The sequence below is a fragment of the Cygnus atratus genome, chromosome Z, assembly GCF_013377495.2.
Source record: "Cygnus atratus isolate AKBS03 ecotype Queensland, Australia chromosome Z, CAtr_DNAZoo_HiC_assembly, whole genome shotgun sequence".
NCBI classification, from domain to species: Eukaryota; Metazoa; Chordata; class Aves; order Anseriformes; family Anatidae; genus Cygnus; species Cygnus atratus.
In genome coordinates this window covers 30,471,323-30,489,323 of record NC_066396.1, presented here as the reverse complement: position 1 = coordinate 30,489,323, position 18,001 = coordinate 30,471,323, and the positions used below count along the sequence as shown (strand labels likewise).

Below are 18,001 nucleotides of genomic sequence, written 5' to 3'. Positions count from 1 at the left end.
GAGCATTTACAGAAAGGATTTGCAAGTTAGCTTCTTAGTGGGTACAGGTGTAGTTAGCTTCCTGCTTTCCATTAAGTCAGACAAGTTATATACCATGAATAAAACCTGAGAGTCTGATTATCCAAAACAGGCAAGAAAATAAAGAACAGCTTTCCAAGCTGTTTTAAAAAAAAAAAAAAAAAAGGGCCGCGTAAAATCACTTGACATGACAAATGCTATTGTCCTGGATCATTTTACAGCCATTCTTTACTTGTTCATGTGATAATTCCAAAATACTTTTCATTTCCCCCTAAAAATGTGGAAAGCTTGTACTTTTGTAGAAATTATTTTGCTATTTATCCTATATATTGACTCCTTCCATTACTTACTACATAACTGAAGAACAATCAGTGACTTAGCCTAAAATAAATTTGCTTTCCTGACTCACATTGGTATGGGTGGGGGTTCAGGGTGCCTTATGTGAATTCAGAGTTTTGACCAGATATGTCTGCTAGAGGTACAGAGGATCAGCACCTCCTTACGCTCTTATTGCAATGGTAAAAGGGACACAAGACAACTGTAACCTCCAGTTTCACTCCATTCAAAATCCATTTCAACTGAGGATCCTCAAAGAATGAAAAGCCTGGAGAAGAGGAGGCTCAGGGGTGACCTCATCACTCTCTATAAGTACCTTAAAGGAGGCTGTAGCGAGGTGGGGGTTGGTCTATTCTCCCACGCGCCTGGTGACAGGACGAGGGGGAATGGGCTAAAGTTGTGCCAGGGGAGGTTTAGGTTGGATATTAGGAAGAACTTCTTTACTGAAAGGGTTGTTAGGCATTGGAATGGACTGCTCAGGGAAGTGGTAGAGTCACCATCCCTGGAGGTCTTTAAAAGACGTTTAGATGTAGAACTTAGTGATATGGTTTAGTGGAGGACTTGTTAGTGTTAGGTCAGAGGTTGGACTAGGTGATCTTGGAGGTCTCTTCCAACCTAGATGATTTTATGATTCTGTGAAAAACAATCTGTGGTGCTCACACCGACTGAAAATTTCAGAATCTCCATTGTCATAAGCAGGCATACAACTACCTATCAGTACAGTTTCTTAATACTCAAGATTTGACAAAACCAAACTTTGCCTCCAAAAATCATATCTACTTTCCAAAAGCAGTGCATAATGTTTCATGAAGCACTTATAAGCATGACACTTCACTAAAAATCTTACATATTGGTACTTTTCTGCAAGAACCTGAGAATGTTGTCTGAGTGCTATGAGAATAAGTTTTGATGATCACTTATGCAACAATGCCAACCATCAACACCATTATTCACATTATTCAGTCAAATTGCTTCGTGATAAATTGGCCTTGCTCTAAGAGCAGCTACCAATGGCCCAAATAGATAATCTGAAAGATTCGGATCAGCCAGTGCTGTGATATTGGACACAATCTCTGGTATATAGTATATCTATAGCGAGCATTTCTTTTATAAAAACATGAAATGCAGCTAATGAATTTGTCTTGATTTGCATGTCTGCTGTCACCTGGATCAAATCACTGACACTTCCTCGCTGGAAGTAAGTTCATGAGTAGGATTCTGTATGGGTGCTTATCAGAATCCCCTGGTAAGAACTCAGATGTGTCATTTGCTTCTTTCAACTTACATTCCAAATTAAGAATTAATCAAAACAAAAGTGAACATTGCATTCTTGACACTCTTTGGGTAAAGAAAAGTTGAATCAACTTACAAATACTACAGAATACATCTTGCTGTCAGAGGAAATAAAATACAGGAGCTGCACCTGCTAGCCATGACAAGGAAATTGAATATACATCAGTTGCTCAATTGACAGCACTTTTCAAGAGATTCCAAATTCTCATGCATAACACACTGAAAAATACTCAAAGAACCATCTTTAAAGTCTTCAACTGATCTATCTATTCCTGTTGTTTGATCTCCATCTGAATCATAACACCCTAGATATAGTATTTATTCCCATAGCAACAAATATTATATCAAAAATTCAAGCTGCCATGTCAGCTACAAAAATAAACATCTCTTTAACAGAATGCCTTCTCTATGCAGAATACTACCCCATGCTCAAGTGTAAATGTTACGCTTAACCTAAAATATAAGTGCAACTTACACAAATTCAAAATTGTTTAACAATGAGAGATATCTGCAATTATCCGATTCTCTTTCTTACATTTAAGTTCTCTTTTTTTCTGAGACTATTTGTCTCAGGAGATCTTCTGTAGATAAGGCACCATGATTACAGGCTGACTATACTAAGATGTATGTGTTCATTCCTCACTTAGAAGGGAAACCAAGAGAAGAACAACCAAGAACACTTTCTCAGTATGTATTAAAATTCTGTAACTATAAAGATACAGTAGATGGTTTATTTACTTAAACTGCAAAACTGAAATTCCTCTGGTTACCACATGAAGCCTTTATTATATGGAAATTTACATGCTTGTGGAATTATATAGAATAAAAACTAAATAATCTACACTAAAATAAACTATTTTTACATTTAAAAGGACTATTTACACAACATCTTGCAACATATAAAAATTCAATTAAACTAAATTTTTAAAAGATTTTTAAATGATTTAGTACAGAAAGAAAAATAAAGACTTGTAGTTGCATCATTAAAAACATCTACGTAGACAGAACTCCCAGAAGTCGTAGCTAAAACAGATCAGACAGTCAGGAAACAAAACAGCAGCAACTGCAAGCTTAAGAACTAGCATTAAAGTGAGGACATGTAAAGGTGACACTATCGTGGTTGCCTGCTACAGGAGACCTGACCAGGCAGAACAAGTGCCTGAGCCCCTCTGTAGACAGACAGCAGCAGTATCATGTTTGTAGTCTCTGTTCCTCATGGGGTACTTCCATCACCCTGGTATCTGTTGGAGGGTCAACACAGCAGGACATACGCAGTCCAGGTTCTGGAGTGCATTGACAGTATCTTTCTCCTTCAGGTCATAAAGGAGCCAGTAAGGGGAGGCACTCTGTTGTACCTCACACTCACTAATAATGAAGGGTTTGTTGGGAAAATGAAGGCCAAAGACAGCTTTGGCTGCAGTAGAGTTCAAGATCCTAAGGGCATAGAGAAGGGTGAAAGGCAAGGTCACAACACTGAACTTCGGGCACTTCAAGGAGCTACTTGGAAGAGTCCTATGGGATAAGGCCCTGACAAGAAGAGGGGCCCAAGAAAGCTGGTTAATATTGAAGTGTCGCCTCCTCCAAGCTCAAAAGACATCCATCCCAACAAAGAGAAACTCAGGCCAGGAAGCCTGCATAGATGAACATGTGGCCAAATGCAAACACAGAAAGGAAGCATACATAATGTGGAAGCAAGGACAGGTAACTTGGAAGGAACACAGAGACATTGTCTGTGCATCCACAAATGAAGTTAGGAAAGCTAAAGCCCAAATGGAATAGAAACTGGGTGGGGATAACAAAGTCAACAATAAGAGCTTCTATAAGTACACTGGTGAAAAAAGAAGGCTAAAGAGAATGTGGGCCCGTGGCTGAACACAATGGGGTACCAAAACAGGACAGGGAAAAGGCTGAGGTACCGAATGTCTTCTTTGCCTCAGTCTGTGATAGCAAGCCTAACCCTCAGGAACCACAGATCCCAGAGACTACAGGAAAAACAGGGAGCAAGAAAGATTTAGTCTTGGTGGAAGAGGATCCAGTCAGGGAAATCTTAAGCAGACTAGACGTATATTTGTTTTATGCACCTACAAGGGGTGAGGGATAGACCATGGTGATAGTCAGAAGTCCTTGAAGAGTGGAGGAAAGTAGATGTCACTCCTGTCTTCAAAAATGGCAAGAAGGAGGACACAGAACTATAGGTTGGCCACCATGGATTCACCAAAGGAAAGTCATGCTTGGCCAGCTAGGTAAGACTGAAATGACTGGCCTGGTACATGGTGGCAGAACATTGGATATTGTCTACATGGACTGCAGTAAGGCCTTTGACAATCCCATAAATAAGTTCCTTGTAAACAATCTATTAACCTATGGGCCAGATGAGCAGGCAATCCAGGGGCCAGTGATCAGTGGAACAAAGTCTAGTCAGAGGCCAGTAACTAGCAGTGTACCCCGGGAGTTAATACTGGGTTCAGTCCTGTTTAACATCTTCATTAATGATTTGTATCATCCACTCCTCTCAGTTTTGTCATCTGTGGAATTGTTGGGAGTACACCAAGGGTCATGCTGCCGTCTAGAGGGACCTTGACAGACCAAAGAAACAGGCAGGCAGGAACCTCATGCAGTTCAACAAGAAGTGCAAGATCCTGCACCTGGCAAGGAACAACCCCAGGCACCAGAACATACTGGGGGACACCAAGCTGGAAAGCAGCTTGTCAGAAAAGGACCTGGGGGGGTCCTGGTGGATACCAAGATGAACATGAGCCAGTAGGGTGCCCTTGCTAACACTGAAAAATAAAAATAAAAATAAAAATAAAAATAAAAATAAAAATAAAAATAAAAATAAAAATAAAAGGTATCATGCGCTGCATTAAACAGCTGTCTAGACCCTGCTTGAGCAGAGGGGACCAGATGACACTCCACCTCAAGCATTCTGTGGAAGTTAAATATCATAGAACTTCTACAATCTACTATCCTTTTAAAGTTCAAAACATTATTGTAAATGTACATTAAGATAAGCTCTTATCTCAAACCAGCCACCACCTTTACAATTGTGAATTCATTTACAATTTACAATTGTGAATTGTGAACTTCATCGCCCATGTGTAATGAATAAGAGCTACAGGGACCTCACAAGATTTAGTTCATTAACAAGGATGTGTTACTCCAAGGAAACAAATGTGAAGTTATGTTTCAGAATTTCAAGAATTCTCTGATTATAAGTAGGAAACAAAGAAACAAAAATATGAGGTGGTCTTTAAACAACATAGAAGGAGCTCCATGCTCAGTTATTATTTTGAATGACAGAAGAAATCTTGCAGATCCTGTGTGGAAGAGGACATTAGGCAGTGGAGACTCCTTTATTCTGCCTAACAAACACTTGCAGTCTCTCCTGAAATATTCTTTATGATGGAGGCATATTTTGTATGTAAATCAGGGCATTGTTCCTCTAATTTATACATTTATCCTTCATGCATCATGTTATCAGTCAATAAACCCCTACAATGTAAGAAGACTCAGAGGAGATGGGCAAGGGCTCTGCGCTCATGAATTTCAGGAAAAAAATCTAGGGAGTGACTGACCACAGCTGTTGCAAAAGAAGCTGAATTTATCACAACATAAAGAGGACCAGATGGTGGTCTTTGTTTCAGATAAACAGCTGTATCAGTTGGGTGGATCAGCTTGTTGTGTAAATGTTTTTCCCTGAGCTGATGAGAAGGGTGTGAATGTCTTCCTGAGCCAGCCAGACCAGAATATACGAACTGTGTATGTGGCTCAGTCCAACATACAGTATAAGAGCTGACCACGGAGCAAAGTGACCTTTGAAGACAGCAACAGGTCTGAGCTTACTTCAACCCATGCAATGCTTTCTTGCTACTGGTGACATCCAGCATCTTGACATTGAGCATATAAAGACCAGTAATGAAAGACATATTTCTTCTGCGATCCAACTGTATACTGCAATTGCTATATTGTGGCTGTATTGTGATCTCAGTACATTGTTGTACCACTCTGCTAATTTGTAACATCAAATATCTTCCAGTAAATTTGGTATTACATGCATCTAAAGAACTTGGTCAGAGTAACGGACTCAGACACAAACATAAAATTGAGTTCAGTTGTACAGGCATTGTGCATCGTATGTACAATTAAAAAGACAGAGCTGAGCTGTGCTAGAGTAAACATATGTTTAAAACCCTTTGCTGGATACCTTTTGACTATATATCTCATGATTATTCATACACCTTAACAACAAATCATTAAATATATCACTGATGTTGGTATGCTTTGATAAAAAGCATTTGGAGTGGATGACGTGTCTGCCCATCATCTCCTTTCAATGGGACATTACCAAGCAAGTCTGTTAGTAAGCAAAACTTTTTTTTTAAGAGACTCTCATATGAACAATGTCTGTTGCTTTAAACTTCTGCTATGTTTCTGTCTGTGACTGCATCACATATTTACACAAAAGTCTGCAATGGATCAATACCCCAAAAGTATTAATGAGATGACATAGTGCAGGACATTTCCGTATGTTTAAATACCTCATCACTGCCATCCCTATCAGTGGCTAGAGACTCCAATTTTTCATGAAGTACCAGGACATTTTTACTCTACTGCAACTGTAATGCTTTGTTGTAGTATTATTCTACCAGGCAAAATTCATAGTGAGGTTAAATATTTTGTTTCCTGTGTGAATAGAGCAAGTAGTCTTTTTCTGCTTCAATGAGAGACAGAAACATTTGGTGAGCCAATTAATTACTTTAAATAAATGCAAAACAGTTGTTATAAAACTCACAGTATCATACAATAATTCAGCCATAGTGGTACTGATGCTATTAAGGTGATTACCAATGCCAAATTCCATTCTAGTTCCTGTGACCACATTTGTACCTGAAAAGAGTATTTATACTGTATTAGTTAATCTCTGTAATGTAATTCAGGATATACCAGTTTTCAGTTATGTACGTATTTACAGACACCTGTATCCCTCTACATATCTAAGAAAAGTTAAACAATTAACAAAATATCTAGATAAAATGAAAATTATACCCCAGAACGGGTTTTCATAGAAAGACAACTCCTTCTAAAACAAAGTATGTATGAACAGTTACTGCACTGTTTTCCAAATGGGTAAGTGAATGAAATAAATGGTCTCACAAATGTTATTGGTTTAATAGTTCATGACAAACTTGCTCCAACACTCAATACCATTGCTTTGAGTGATTTTTGCTTACTAAGTTAAACTCAGATTCTCAGATGGAAAACATTTGGGCCATTTGCAGAATGGGCCATTGCCAGTATTTGCTGATTTAACCCAGCAGATGTGAAAAGCCATAGACACTAATACAGTACAATTTGCTTTTGCCAATCACAACAATGATTTTGCTGCTTGGGGTTATGTTCCACTGATGTTTCCTGGTTTTGTACGGCAGCATTCTGTGCAATGAACAGCATAGCAGCATCTGTTATTTTTCAGGTAGTTGAACATAATCTTAGCCCTGGGAGGCATTACAGATAGTTTCAAATGTCCTGGAGGAACTAATAAAAAAAAAAAAAAATCGGTCAGGGAGAAAGACTTGGAATTTTGAACTTCACTCTTCCGGCAGTATATCAGCAACTCCATTTCAGAAATTCAGGTTTTTGGTTTTTTTTTTTTTCAGTATGAAAGCCTAACTTTCATAGCAAAACATGAAAATGTAAACACTTCAATTTCTTGTGGCAGTATTCTAAAATACATATACATTTTTGGTTAGAAAGTTTAATTGCTGAATTATAAATTAAGGCTTCAGTTCTCATAAAAAGTGTATGTGAAGACAGCCAAACTGAAGCAAAGCACTAGAGACTAAACCTAACAGCTCCTGGACTAAATAAAGTTTACCTCAAAAGAGAAAATAATAAGGTGATTTATTAAAAAAGTAAAATATCAAAAAGCTGCAACATTCCAGCTGTGGTAGATCTCAAAATGTTTTGAAAAGTCAGAAAAAATCAGAGTTCAAAAAACTTCCAAAAGGATCATTTGAAAGATACATTTAGATACTGGGATACTCTGATTTTTCTTAAGGATGTTATTAGAGTCCTGTAATGAAATTCACATTTATTTTGTGATTTAACTGTGTATAGCAATTGCTACATGTTGCTAAACGTAATTTGTACTTGGTATTGTGATTGAACCCTGTATTACTGTCCTGGTTTTGGATAGGATAGGTTAATTTTCTTCATAGTAGCTGGTGTGTTGCTGTGTTTTGGATTTAGGATGAAAACCATGCTGATAACACACTGATGGTTTAGTTGTTGCAGAGCAGTGCTCACACAGCCAAGGACATTTCAGCTTCTTGTGCTGCCCTGCCAGTGAGGAGGCTGGGGGTGCATGAGGAGCTGGGAGATGAGCCAGGACAGCTGATCCAAACTGACTGAAGGGGTATTCCACACCATATAACACCACACTGAGCAATAAAACTGGGGGGAGTTGGCCAGGGGCAGGGGCTGCTATTGCTGGGGAACTGGCTGGGCATCAGTTGACTGTTGGTGAGCAATTGCATTGTGCATCATTTTGGAGGGGGGGGTTGCTACTATTCTTTTGTTTGTTGTTGTTTTATTTTGTGTTTTGTTTTGTTTCTTATTAAACTGTCCTTATCTCAACCAACAACTTCTTGTATGTTTACCTTTTTTTTGTTTCTCTCCCCCATCCCACTGTGGGAGGAGTGGGAGAATGACTGCATGGTGCTTAGCTGCCTGCCAGCTGTGTTAAACCACAACAATTACACTTCCTACACTCTGCTGAAAGTAATTTGCACTTCCACTGTGACTTAAGTACATTTCTGTATTACTCCGCAAAATCAAAATCCCATGTAACATCAACTGTTTTCAAATGAAATGTTGTATTATGCTTGAAACCCTCCATGTGTGGAACATCTTAAAGAACCTGGTCAGTGTGTATTCGACTGACATTAACTGGCATAGTTGGCAAGATATTCCCAATGGTGAGTGGTACACATTAAAGCAGTAATGATAACTTTGGCAGAAACAGGTTTTCTGATTTGTCATTATTTGCAATTAAGAACCTAGTAGAGACAATCTATATTTGTGATTAAGAACAAGCAGTGATAAGACTGGCTGCAGACAGAGCCACTACCCTTAGAAGAGGGATGGATCATTATAAACACCAGCAAAGGCTGGCAAAGCTTCAGCAATAACTTTGAAAAGGAAGGATAGAAAACTAATGACCAAGACTTTTCATGGACAGAAGAACAAATCACTGGTCATGCTGATACTTAAAATTAATTTGAAAAATTGAAAGGTTCTAACATGCCAAAGACAGGGAAGAAAACCAGGGCTTTGCTAGTTGTTGGGAAGTTACTTGCGAGTAGTGCAGAAGTTAGAAGAGAAACAAACACATAGCATGTTAGAACAACAAAAAAAGACGCTATAAAAGTGTAAAAGCAATGCACACAGACAATCAAAATTACTTCTTAGACTCAAAGTTGAAGCCTTATGAAGTATGTGATAAGCATATGCAGAGGCATCATTTACACTGGTCTACTGAGACAGACTCCATTAAAGTGATTGCACCCATGTATATCAAGGACAATGAATGCTCAAGAAGTGTCTGTTTTGATACTGATCCTCCTCAGGGTGATGGTTCAGGTGTTTCATGAAAAGAAAGCATTATGAAAGTGTTGTTCCCATGGCAAAAGACAAACAAATGTAAAGCAATGGGCCTGAGCCAGCTGCAACCCATTTATTCCTTCTGAGAGACTGCAGACATCCAGCATCCTGACAGTGAACATATTATTAATGACACCAGTAATGAAATTCGTATTTGTATCATGACAGAACTGTATATTGCAATTGCTACACTCTCCTAAATGTAATTTGTACTTGTGATTTTTGAACACTGTGATTTCAGCACATGCTGTATCACTCTACTAAATCAAAACCTATGTAACTCCAATTAACTTCAAAAAAAAGTAAATTTTCTATTATGCGTTGAATTATCCACATGTAAAACATCTAGAAGAACCTAGTCAGACTGTACTAAAATCCAATCTTTTTTATACTCAATGGTAAGGTTACTAAAACCCGATTTATATTACTATGTTCCTGAAACTTACTAACTTTGAGAAAGTTCTGAAGATTCATGACTTACAGAATCAGTTCACATCTACATAATCTGGGAAAAAATTCTTAAAGAACTAAATATTCTCATTAAAAGAAAAAAAAATCCATTTTACTTTGCTTGCTTACTGTTGAAGACAAAAGTAATTCTCTACTTCAAACAACGGACCACAAAAGTACAAGTTAAATGTAAGGGTTAAAAATTAATCTTTCATCCTCTGAGTTCCCAAAATAACTACACAACTTCTTAGTGAATATGAAATACAGAATTGAGCTCTAACAGCCAAGACTTATATTCTCAAAGATGTCTACTAATTCTGGCTACATAAGTTGAAACACAAGCAATGAATTTTCACTGATCCTAAAAAACATGAAATACCTAGTGACTCCACAAATACAGACACATCTGAAAACCAAGCTTAGGCATGACCCACTAATCAAGAAGCCTTATATAAGCAAGCAGTTGGCAGTAAGAACTGCCAACATAAAATATAAATAGCATAGTTGTGTTAAAATTTCCATTTTCATATATAATGTACGTTATAGCAATTCCAGTAATTTCACCTGTCTTTACACTGTGCAAGTTTAAAGACAAGCTATCGTATTTGCAATTTAGTTCAAAGAAGCATGTAATCAAAATCGAAACAGAAACAAAAGAAAACCTGCTGGAATTTACTGCATAGCCTATCAGCAAAAAATGTAGCTAGCAGTGCAAAAGAATAAACTATAAGCTAAAGATTGGCTGATATCTGCTCTTTTGAAAAGCTTTAATTTACAGTACCATGAAAGACTTATTACAAGCTGCTTTCTCTATTCCATTCCCTCATGTAACATTTTACAATTTTTTAATGAACAAAATTTTTAATTTGTAATCCAATTCAATTTGCTTGCAGTCACTGTACTTACCAACTACAAGTTTTGATCAATAGATAAAATTAGATTGCAATTTTTAGTAACCACTATTGACATCCAAACACATGCTTACTGATTTACTAATGAAATACCAGAAACACCATAGTTTGCCATAGATCCATGAGCTTACTAAAGATCATTTAAGCTAATCAAACTCCAGCCTGAGCTGCATGAAGAGAGGCGTGGCCAGCAGATCAAGGGAGGTGATTGTCCCCCTCTGCTCTGCCCTTCTCTTGTGAGGCCCCATTTGGAGTGCTGCCTCCAGCACAAGAAGGATGTGGGTTAGAGCTGGTCCAGAGGAGGACCACAAAGATGATCAGAGGGCTGGAGCACCTCTCCTGTGAAGAAAGGCTGAGAGAGCTGGGGATGTTCAGCCTAAACAGAAGGCTCCGGGGGAACCTCATTGTAGCTTTTCAGTACTTAAGGGGGCCTTATGAAAAAGATGGAGAGTGACTGTTTGCTCAATCTGATAATGACAGGACAAGGGGGTATGGTTTTAAACTAAAAGAGGGGAGATTTAGATTAGAGATTAGGAGGAAATTCTTCACTCAGAGGGTGTTGAGGCACTGGCACAGGCTGCCCAGAGAAGCTGTGGATGCCCCATCCCTGGAAGTGTTCAAGGACAGGCTGGATGGGGCTTTGAGCAACCCGTTCTGGTGGGAGGTGTCCCTGCTGATGGCACCCTGCTGATGGGTTTGGAACTGGGTGATCTTTAATGTCCCTTCCAACCCAAGCCATTCTATGATTCTATATATATATATATATATATTTCAATTCACATTTATTTCACAGAATTAAGCACTACTCAGACCTGATCACATATATCTTTATTTTAGCATTTGGTCTATATGGTGTCAACAATATAAAATCAGTGCATCATAAAGAATTTGATGAAATCCATAAGCTTCTCTAGATAAAGACATAAATAGTATTTTATTTGATTCTTCCTTTTTATTTAATATCTCTTTAACCTCTGAATACTTACAGAATAACCACTGAAAACCAACACTGGAGTGTTCTCTACCATTACTAATTCCCTATCAGAGTTAAAAAACAAGTGCTATCAGTGTAAAAGTATTAGTACAGCGGGCTTTTTGTTTCCAATTTTCTTCTGCCTTCTAAGAATTTTCTAGGCTAGTACACAATGTAAACCTTCTTATTTCTGAAACACTCTAATAAATTTGTCCCATTTACTTGTCAATATGTGCTCCTATAGAAGTGGAAAAATACCAAAAATTATCCAAATCTTCAGGCATCTCTTGCCTAAAAATAAAACGGTCCCCACACTGATCGCTAGAACAAATATTCCATCAGCAATGTTTACAGTACATACTCTAGAAAACAACTGCACTCAATCTCTCTTAGGGATCAATTTCTGTATAAAATTTATTTGTAATTTTAAATTCTTGTAATTTGTTTTTTAAAGAAGCATTATTTTTGTACCGTTAGAAAAAATATACGCACTTCTCAGCCAAGAAAAGGCATTTAGTAAAGCAACACTGGCACTCAAATCAAGTCACTTCTAATACTGATGGTTTACAAAGCAGCTTCGGATTTTGACAGACAAAGGCAATGCTAGCTCTGTAGGGTTTGGTGTCTTTTTTCATTTGGAAAAAAAAAAAGACTACTATCTTGGGACTAGGATAATATACCACACAATCCTCTGTACCAATACCACAGGGAAGTAATCTTCTTTAAATGCACGTCGTACATTTTCTGTGTTTCTCTTTGGACCTTAATTATAGAAATAGAAGTTTGACTCCAGAAGACATGCATACAGAAGAGACAACTGTCTCCTTGGACTATTTCCTATCCAGTTTGCCTATTGACTCCATAGCTATCCTTGAGAAGGCTGTTGAAAAGCTGCACTCATACAGCAGGAATAACATCTTCCTTTTAGGACACTTAGTAACAAGAAATTATACGTGCCTCTTAATCTAAGATTGCCATTCTACCCACTCCTTCGAGTTGTAAAGTACATTTTAAAGCTCAGAAAACTGTTCAATTAGAGTTGTAAGGTTCGTCTGTGGGACAATGGGTATTAATGAACACTATGTACACCACCGTCCAGCAAATAATGGATAAAGGTTAGAGGAACTGGTTTGTATTTCCTTCTTCAGTCAAAATAATGGTCCTGGCATTCATGTGTGTCCAATGTGAGGCAGATTAGCTCTGCTTGTGAAAGATGTCAAGGGACAAGAGCCACCCGTGGCTATAATAAGAGTTGTCAGTTCTTGCCATTTCTGGAGATCAGCTGCTAGCTTGACAAGAGTAACCGACACTCAGCAAAAGCTTATCTTTGACCTTTCAAAACCTCCCTTTTCTAAATAGCTACTAAAATTCTGCCACAATTTTGTAAAATTCTGAGTCTTAAGGATACCACACACTATATAAATGCTAGAACTTTTTCTTCAGTATGACAGTCAATTCTAGAAATTGAATTTAAGCAAATCAGAAGCAAAGTAGGTACAGAGGAATGGACAGAAAACAATTTTTCTACAATAGTGATGCAGTTGTAGATTCTCAATAGTGCTAGTCTCTTTCAACACCAGCTTCTGAAGAATGGAAAATGCAAATTCTTTACTTAATTACCTCCAAGCCCACATAAGAGCAATGTATTTTTAAAGAAGTTAATTTCTACTTAAAACCAAGATCAATACAGTATGGGAGTGAAAGCACTGCAAATTACAATATACTAGTGTGGCAACAATAAACATGCCTTTATCAATTAGTTAGCAACTTCCCCTCTACCTCTGAAGTAACATCAGAAAAAGGGTTAACATTTTTGTCTTAAGAATCCTCAAGTGAAGTCTGCTATTCTAAGCTCCAAAGCAAACGAAATATAATTACATCTAGAAGTGTAATTTTGCCCTTTTTCAGCATGTTTAACCTACCTATGACATTACTGAACATGCCTTATATAACCTGCCTACTCATTTCAGCTCAGGCACATCTCACAGGATGCTGACAGTGAACATTAAAAGTGAATGAATTTTATTTCATGTTATAGCAGAAGGAAAACTACAGCTTTAAAACTAGCCATTTTTACTAATAAGTTAAACTCTTGACCAAGCTACTCTTTCTATTCACAATAGCTTTCTCTCTTTATTATAATACAAAGTAAGGAAAGCAAAATGGCTTTGAATTTCTGATTCATACTTGAAATACTAAAGGCTGTACGCAAAGAAACCTACACTAAACTAAATCTATAGACCGTTATTATATCATTTAGGGCAGTGTAAAATTTTAGCCAGCTTGAATCTAGAAACAGTTTCTAATGTTGCATGCCCAAATATTGCTGGAAAGTAATCCCTGGGACCAATCAGTGTGCATCCAAAGTCAGTATACTTGCTCCTTCTGCTGAATTTGCTTTTTTACTGCTTAAGTGAGCAGAAATATAACTGCATTACATACAGAAGAATAATATTACCACAAGCTAATATACCAGCATTGATGATAAAACCAAGGTTCATTACATAAAAGATATTAGTATTTTGACTGTGACATACAACTCACACTGTACTGCTGCACTTATTTTTCTAAACTGGCAGCCTGAGCTATAATTTCTGGAACTGATTCCCCAGTCCCCTGTATTTCTCATTGTTCAAACCTTTAGGAATTAATTCCACAAAAAATAAAAAATAAAAAATAAAATAATAAGGGATAGTCAGACATCAGATATACATAGGGAGAGACTTCAAGGGGGGGAAAAATAGGAAAGATTTAAAAAAAATATGACAGCAATAAACCACAAAGAAACAATTAACCCAATCCTTCCTGTCAAAGAAACATTCAGATCACAAGGAAACATGCACATAAAGAAGCATATGCAGAGATAACAAGAAAATACAAAATTTAATGTCAAAGCAATCCTGTACAAAAAAAAAAAAAAAAAAATTATGCCAAAGGACTCTATTAATAGAAAATCCAGAAAGTCTTGGCGAAGATTTAAGCATGCTGTTAAATATGATAGCAAATGTCTGACTGTTTCAAAGAATGCTGCCTTCATATTAACAGTCTCTGATCACCTCTATTTGCAGAAACTTCCTATTAGAAGCATAGATAGTATGTGAAGGACTTCAAACATATTAATTTGAATATAAATTATCTGTATTAGAAATGGCTACAAAACAGACTATCCAACTAAAATGACACGATTTGCAGATGAACTGTAAAGCCCTAATTTTTTAATTTTCTGTAACAGCACTAGCTCATTTCTTCTTCTCCTTCCTCCATTTTGTTTGCATTTATGAATTGATTGAACCCAGATAAACTAAAATATAAATCAGTGTATCAATGCACATATTCCTCCTTGTAGAAGGATAGAACAGATTAAATCAACAGTTACGGTTCCAAGAGACTGCAGTATCAGCCTAACTGGCATCATCTCTGTCCAGAAACCACAGAGAACAAGAACTGAGTTGAGTATGCGTGCTGAACTACATTTCTGGTAAACTCCAGAATACAGATGAAGCACGTTCATAAAGGGGAATATAATCGTTAGTACATTGATACTGATTACTCCCCTGATATCTGACAACAAACATTCTGGAACACAATCAGAAAAATCTCCTTTGACTGGCATCCATCTAGCCACAGATCTCTAACACACGTCAGCATGCACCAGGAAAGCTAATGAGGCATCAGTTTGCCAGTCTCTCCCAGCGGTTCTTCAATCGCTGTCTTGGATGTAAACATTTTTTTCACCAAAATCTATCGTCTCTCTTCTGGTGTTCTCACAAAAGCATGCTGATAAATTAGATCACAGAGAGAAGCAGATGCATGAAAATAATATCAGGCTCCAGTACCAGCCAGAAAATACCAGTAACTGCCACGTCCAATATAACTCTTAATTACTTCCTTCAGTCAATAAGCAGATGGGTGCTTAATAGGTAATTGAAATGATTCTAAAACAGCTTTTTCCTTCTTATCAAAAATATATCCTTATCTACTAGAAGGACAATCATCATGTAAAGAGGAAAGACTGGAAAGTATTTAATGGTATATGGCTTCCTGTTGGGATGCTGCTACTTTCACATAAAATTAAGACATCAGGAGGCCAACAAACAAATTATTTAGATTAATAAACTAGTGTAATCACATCATCATCTGGCCGGATTATATCACAGACAATTCATGCTTAAGTGTCAATTTTAGACTATTTTTTAACATAGCTAATGTTAAAAAAGCATCAGCAAGCAAAAGCACTCTAATCTCTAATTAAAAAAGAGAAATTTCACTACAAACTACCACATATTTAGATCTTTAATTACTTTACTAGCTGAACCTTAATATTAATATCATCCTTGTTGTGCAAATTACCATAATACTTTCTGAAATATGCTCTGTCTAGCCCTCAAGGTATCCAAACATATCCATATGTGATACAGATCATGGGCCTAAGCTGTCTCTAATTTTCAGGAAGATGCTTAACAGCTAATTGAAGTATCCCGTCTTGCAAAACTGAGGTTCAGATAAAAAAAAGAGAGAGATTATGGTTCTCTCGAGCTACTGATAAAGAAGAAGCAAATCAATGATTTTAGGCCTGGAACAAGGACAGAGATGTATTGATGAGGAACCAGCTAAAATTACAGCACCCAGCTCAACAATGCCTAAACTGATGCTAGCTAAAATATTCTTTCATTACAAGAAGAAGAATCAATTAATAGACATGCTCTTTTTCTAAGAAGCCATGAAAGTCTATTTGCAGCTGTATGAAACAGTGACCATTAACTAGCCATAACAACTGAGAAAAGAAACCCAGCAAGACTCTATACCACTTAAAGTATAAAATGAGAGCACTAAACAAAATACAGGTACAAAGCACAGGTAAACACTGACACATACAACAATGCTGGAATGAGACCTGTAGCCAACCTCTGATGCGATATTAGGTCCATTCTGTATTATAGAGTATCAAAATGGTAAAGGGAGCATGGCGACCAATCTACAGTTCTGCTAACTAAAGGGATTCTGGTGTACAGTACTGGAAAAAAAAGCTGTGAATTAGAGAACTAAAACACTGAGGCAATATGAACAAGTTATGTATTTGTTTTCCATTTTGATGGATAGTTTTGATGCACAGTTCAATAAACTTCACAAGTCACATCTGATAGAATAAAGTAGCTTTATTCATCCAGTTTGGCTGGCTGTATATGTGCATGCATGGTAAAGCAAAGTTTCTCTTTCTGTTTACTTCAGAAAAGCAAGTCCCTACCCTGGGTAAACTTTTTAGCTTTTGTAGCCTGTTCAAACAAGATGGAGGCTCTCTGATGTTAAAGCACTCATGGATGTTCCCAAATAAAGATCATCCGAGAAGTTCTGAGTATTATTCTAACTTTTTGGATCCCTATGGTATCTAGTTCCAGAGCACTAAATTTAATGGCTGTAGAATTATTCACATATTTATTGTGTACAGAACTCTGTTTAATATATTAATGTTGTTTATTGTCATTACTTATGGACTTGCTTCTTTTTCTTAATTCCTACTTCATTCCATCCCTTGAAGTTCCCGAAGTTATCATATAGTATATAATACCTGCAATTTATAGTGACAACACAGAGAAGCATAAACTAAATTATTGCCTAACATCAGGTTTCTAATTTATGCAATTAAACAGTTGAACAGTGGAATTTTGTGGTCACTACTCAGCATTACAGTTAAAATATATATACTGTAAGTATCTAAATGCCACATCAGAAGCTCAGTCTTACACACTCTCAGACAGGACTTTACCCTGTTTCCAGTTGTCTTCTGGCTCTTAGAAGAGAACAGAAAACTGCTCTAATAAAATATCTAAAGAATTGTTCATCCAGAGAAATTGATACGAGGCCTTTTGTTTCTCTCTAATACTCAAAAGGTCTTTTTCACAACATCTAAAAACAGAGCTATGTTCTTCCACCTCTTTTTACGTTTGTGAAACTGTAAACCTTATTTGTAACCTCTTGCAAACTACTCATTAGATATAGTTAGAACCATATCTAGAGATAGGAGAAATGTAGAGGGGATATGTTCAAAATCATCTTTTTAATGACTTCTAAAACGACAGAGAAAAACTGATTTATCAAAATGACAGAATGACAGAAGTTCATTATTTCAGTATGAACATAAGCAAAAACCTGGAAATCAAGACATTGCCTATGCCCAGAAGTCAGTAGCATTTTTTTTTTTTTTGAATGAGAACTACAGTGACTTAAAAGACTGACTACAAAATGTCGAACTTCTATCGAAAAGACCAGGAAAAAGTAGATTTAAATCAGCAAAGGGGATTATGATTTACAACTAAGGTCTGTATTCAAAAGATTTTTGTGTCATTTTTATCTATGTTTA

The 18,001-nt window shown here is 37.0% G+C and overlaps 1 protein-coding gene across 6 annotated transcripts in view; it reads right to left on the bottom strand.

The window, feature by feature from the left end:
- The window catches only part of KDM4C (lysine demethylase 4C), a 296,942-nt gene that overhangs the window by 111,115 nt on the left and 167,826 nt on the right, over nt 1–18,001 (bottom strand). The gene's annotated exons all lie outside the window — the stretch shown is intronic.